We start from the raw sequence: 6,358 nt of genomic DNA, 5'->3' as shown, positions 1-6,358 counted from the left end.
TCATAAGAAAATATATAATCATGCAAGTATATGTGCAATAAAGAACACTTCAATTGAATTTTTTTTAGTGATACAAATATGTGAGGAATAAGAAAAAGATATAATCATGCAAAGTATATGTGCAATAAAAAAACAATAATACAAATACAAGCACAAATATGAACATGAACATAATGTAAATATAACCATAAACATTAACCTAAATATATATAAATAAAATAATGAACTGTAACACTAGGTTGAAATATTTACATCACTATGATTTTATCAATTATCTCAATCTCGACTAAAATATTCTTCATTTATTGTCTCTTGGATTTAGAATGTTATAAATATTGTAAAATTTTAATTTATTTTTGTGGCAAACAAGAACAAAAATATATTAATTATAAAGTAAGTCAATATCGTACTGATACTAGTCATACCGAAAGAATATATCGGACTGACCATTAAATTAGTAATAGTACTAGTACTCCTTCAAATTGTATTAGATAATATACCGAGGATATTGACTCTTTTGACACAAATAGATGCTATAATCAAGAACAATAATAGAATATGTACAAAATACAATAAATAAAATTTGCAAAATAAAAAGAATTACTCATAGATCAAATATGTAAATAACGAATTATGTATATGCTTATCAAGGCTTGTATTTGACACAATCTCTTGATGATAGATTTGCCCCTCACAATTGATGCTTTGAGTCTTGAATGTTATTCACCCAGGATACAATGATCACAACAAATAGAAGAAGAACATTAATTTGAATGCTACAGTGAACAAAATTGTCTCTTTCTCATTCTTTGACTATGATTGTGAATGTAAAACTAAAGACCATACGGAATAAATGAGAACTTACTATTTAAAATGGATCCACAAATTATGTATAAGAAAATGGTGTCACATGAACAAATATATTATTTGTAGATTAGTTGCACAATAGTAGACACTTAAATAAATTAATAAATAATTATTTAATATTGGACAATCCGCTTAGAACCACACCCATAAGTATATAGTTTTATAAAAATATTCAATTCAATTTCTATGTGAGACTTACAAATTATACAATAATCCTTAAACGCTTTTGGGAAAGTACTCACATGATGTTAATCTCTTCAAGAATGAGAAATATTTCCAATTTGGCCTTGCCTGAAACGATGTGTGAGCTCTACTTTAAGTTTGGCTTAAAAGTTGCCAATCAAACCAAAACCCATTTTTCTAATAGAAAAAGGTATACTAAAAAATATTAATAAATTTACCGATAACAATGATTCTTTATAAGTACATTTTTCATTTAAAAGAGAAATTATCTAAAATTAATTATTTGTACATGAATCATGTGCTTGATTGAAATTTTAAAATTTTAAAAATTTGGTTGGCACTTACTAAAACATGCACATGCTAAAACAAGTATTTTTATTTTAGAGGAAGTAATTAGAAGAGGAAGAAAACTATGAAGTAGTTGTCCAAGTTTATTGAAAAATGTATCAAACAGTTCTAGAACAAGCTCATTGTCATTGTCACAATCTATCGTGTAAGAACTTTGGAATAAACTATTGAAAGAGACAAAAATAAAATAAAATAAAATAAAATAAAAATTGGTTTACATGCTTTTTCCCACAAGTGGGAGAAAGTATAACATTTATTTATTCTTTAATAAACAATTGAAATTGAATCAAATAAAATAAGAAAGCTTTTATAAGAATAATAGAGTTCATTTTCAATCCATGCCATAGATTTATTGTCCCCCATTGTTGTTGTTTAACTTTTGTACCATTAGTAGTGTGCAAATATGTAAGAGCTATGGGAATCCTAAATATTGTTATTATGAGAAAGAAAAAAGAAAAAAAAAACTAAAATCTAAATTGTAGGGACTCAATTTGAATTGAGTGTTGGGTTTTCAGCCCAACAAGCCCGAACAATACATTTATAGAGAGTGGGCTGACAGGTTTAGATGCTGGCCGTTGATCACCATGCCCAAACTTATTTTTAAAAATGGCTAAGTGTTTTCTTACAAAGGAGGGAATGCTCCTCGGCCTGTGGCCGAGGAGGCCCTTCTTTTTCTCCCCCTCTCCTCTTTTACTTTACTAGCTCTTCTTTTATAGTTTTAATCTTCCTATCTTTTGCTTCCATCTGTTGATTGTCTATTCGCCTTTTTCTCTGGTCGTCCATCCCATCAGAAGCTTTATCGATACTCAAGTGGCTCACTCTGACCAACGTTATCCTGCCAAGGGGTTACCTCTCCATTAATGCGGCCAGGGGGGTTAGTTGAGTGCATTAAATGCGAGAGTGACAGCTTACCTTGGGGTTAGCCACTCCCCGAAATCACTCTTGTCAGGCCGAGGACAAGGTGTCCTCGGCGTTAGGTTTTTGCTAATACTGTTGTTGGGTATTGTTAATGCTACTTTTGTTAGTTTTTTGGATTTAATTTGGTGAATTATTATTTGGGTTCATGTGGCCACCACTTAGAAACTTGATTTTAGGGTATAAGGAAAAAAGAAAAAGGCAAAAAAAAAAGAAAAAAAAGAATAGTGGCTAGATTGATGGTCCATGGTCTTGTTAACATGTTAATGTTTGTTTGGAAGACATACTCCTTGATTTTTTATTGTTTAAGTGGGTGATGTATATTTCTATTTAAGTTTATAACTAGTTTCTCTAAGAAAGATAAGAAGTCATATAATTAATTGATCTTTACCATAAGACTAAGGCACTAACTAATTTTTGTATTAATGGGATTAGAATTCTAGTATATTATTTGATGATTAAAAACTTTATCAATTAAATTATAATTGGAACAAAATTATCAAAAGAGGAAAGAAAAAAAAATTGAATTATAATTAGAACACATATAGATTCAAGTAAAGTCCAATAATGATGACATAATATTTATAGTGTGTGATGTTTGTGGATGAAATCTCACATTACCCTCCCCTACTGTCTAAAACAAACTAGGATACACACAGCCTGACCAGCGTCCATTACTTGGGTTTCCCATTAAAACATGGAACCAAATCTCCTAGGGGCAGTGCATGCCTCCACTCAGCTGTAAAGAAGGCTGCAGCTCTTTTATGTTCTTTTGGGGTCGCTTTAATGTTTATCGATGAAATGACAGAAGCACTCTTTAGTGGTGGAATTATGTGCCTTGTAATTGGCCACAAGACTAATCCTGATAGGCTTTTTAACATAGACAAGAGGTGGAACCTTTAAAAATTGGGCAAGTCCAATGAAAGTACTAACTTTATTCCTTAGGATCTTTAGTAAAGGAGCATGCATATCTAGATTTCTTAGGAAAACATAAACTAATAATTTAGTAAGTTGTGGAAGAGTAGAGTTGGCTAATGAAAGCAGTACATAATTGATGACCAGAGAAGTTATTGAATTTCAAATAAGCAAATCCTAAAGTGATTATCAAATTAATTGACATAACTTGACGACCCCATTAGTGGGGTGCACAAATCTGTAGTTTTGTGTACTCCTACAAAAATTGAATTTATTGTGGGTTAACTAAGATTAAACCAAAAAAAGAAAAAAGGAAAAAGAAATTGGGCAATTAATCCTGATACCTGAAACTCTAAAACTTCTTTCTTTATTAAGTGAAAAATTGTAGAATTACAACAAAGTGGAAATAAAATGGGAGCAACAAATTTTACTTCAACAAACTGGAACATAAAGAGTAAGATACATTACAGCTACATATAACTAGTAAAATAAAATAAAGTTAGCAGATACGATAATTAGTGTAAGGGTTTATTCTATGTAAGATAAAGTTAGCAGATACGATAATTGGCATTTTGTTACTTATTATGCGTACGTTTCCGAATAAAAAGAGGGGTTTGGGTGGGACTTTGCTAAAAAGTTTCTAATATGGTTTGTTAAAGGTGCATGTCGATTTTAAAAACTGAACTCGATCCCCTTATAAAAGTTCTTTTGAACAAATATTTCTTAATTAAGCATTTGGGGGGGCCAACTTCAGTGGCCTGACCGGCCATGTGCTAGAATCCAATGCCAAACCTTATGATAACTCCTCATGAAATTTTGAATAAGAGGCAAAGCGATATAACTATGGTGAAAGGTATAATAAACTAACCTGGCAAATACTTGTCACTATAGCTAGTATTGCAATAAATGGGGTATTCTCCCATGTTTTTTTTATATATATAATAAAAAACAAATAATAATAATAAAAAAGAGAGAATCCGACGTTACTACTACAAGCTATTCACAATCTTATCGACATCATCTATTGTAATTTGAGAAACTAAAATAATAACATACTTTTTTGATGTCTAAAAGGTGAAGCTTAGTATTGGTATTGGTATTCATAAGATGGGAGAGTGGGGTTTTGAGCTATAGGCTTTATTGTGAGTGAATTATATATAATTGTGTTTTGATTTATTGCTCTATCCTTTTGTTTATTGTGCATATGTGTTGCTTTAGTTTACATGAAGCAAAAGGTTTATCACTTACCAACAAGGCATGGGTATATAACAAGCTAGTTGACAGCTATGAACTAAGTATATATAAATCAAAAGGGTGTGTATGCGAATTTCAGGTACCTAACCATTTTCCCACTGAAAAAATTGGCAGCAACCACAAAGTAATGAAGTTTCATCACCACAATCATCACCACAATCATCATTTAACTAATCATTAATTTTATCATCTACTTATCTTCATCTACATTGTCATCAGTCATCATCATATGTAACGCTACCATCATTGACATCTATATTGATGAGGGCCAAAATGAATATGACACATTTTGCCGTTAACTGTAAGCTTGTATATTGTTGTGCAATCTATATAAAAATATTTATATATATGGTGAATGATATAGGGGGTAGTTTCGTACACCTATTGTGTATTGAAGGTGCACCACATATTATTATTTATTTATTTTCAATATATTTCTTTTACTTACAAAAAAGATCAATGATGATTAATTCTTCCTATGAATTACAAGGATTTTGTATCAATTAATTAACATGTTCTTACAAATCTTTCACAGGTGATGTTCTCAAGGATTTGAAATTGTTGGTAGCGGCACGAAGTTCACCAAAACTTCCAGTAACTGTGCAAGAAAATCCAGACGCCTCTCAAAAGCTATTCACCTTCATTTCCTTTCATTTCGTCTTGGTACCTGCCCAATTCCCACGCCTTACCTTAGTTGTGTTTACTATCTTTATTAATTTGATGCATACTTGCATCTTTGTAAGTCTTCGTTTTTATTTTTTTTTTCCTTTTAATTATATACATCCAGATTTGTATCATATGGGCACATCTGAAAATTATGTAACCATATTATACAAATTTTGAAAAGAGATTTGTACGACAAACACAGTTGGGACATACCCAACGTGCAGTACTGTATTGGAAAGGGAAGTCGTACTATATTTGAAAGAGTGAATATCTCACTCTTGAAATTGCATGAAGAGATGCTTGAGAGTGTGTGTGTGTGTGTGAACATCTGCATATATGCAGCCTGAACTGCCTCTGAACTAAATTCGTTGGGAAGTACCTAAATATAGATAATATCACGGTATACATCTTCTCTTTTGACTAACATATTTCATAAATGAAATAAAATTTCATAAATTAAATTAATTTGAACCCTTCATACAACTTTCTCCTTGACTAACATTTTCCATAAATTAAATCAACTTTAAAGTTCATAAGAAAATGTGACAATTGACTCTCAACATACTAACACCTAAGTATTATATGCATGGATTAGGTTCTTCCCCGCGAATAGAATGAACCACGTATGACGCTCTTTTTCAAATATAGTAAGCGTAATTCTTGGGACAAAATTGTTTAAATAACTATCTTAGCATATAAGGTTCATCGCTAGGCGTCTACTATTTTGTAGCTAGAAAATTAATTCGCAAACGAATCATTCTTAGTCTTTCTCAACCACGGGAAAATCATTTTCATAATACTATGTTTTCTTCCTCTTTCCGTAATAACAATAATATCATTTATAGCTAATCTATCAACTATGAAACCAAGTGAAAGTAGTACTATAATAGTTCGTATATCTATCTAAATGTCATATTTACAGATACAAGTGAAAGTAGTATTATAATAATTACCAAATTTAGGTTGAATCACCAGTATTTGAGCCATAAGGGTTATTCGACACATATTGAGGAACATATAAACAACATTGTTTGATTTAGCTTATATTATCACATGTAGGAGACAACTTCTTTTTTGGAATTACTTATCTTGGTATTCCGGAGGTTGTACTTATTACAATTACATTCATATGTGATTTGTTAATGTCTGATTCCAACAATTACGCTTAAAATATTCCAAAACATACCACATTAAGTTATGCTTTGTTGAT

The sequence above is a fragment of the Quercus suber genome, unplaced genomic scaffold, assembly GCF_002906115.3.
Source record: "Quercus suber isolate HL8 unplaced genomic scaffold, Cork oak 2.0 scaffold_596, whole genome shotgun sequence".
In the NCBI taxonomy this organism is placed as follows: domain Eukaryota; kingdom Viridiplantae; phylum Streptophyta; class Magnoliopsida; order Fagales; family Fagaceae; genus Quercus; species Quercus suber.
Note: the sequence above shows the minus strand (reverse complement) of the source record.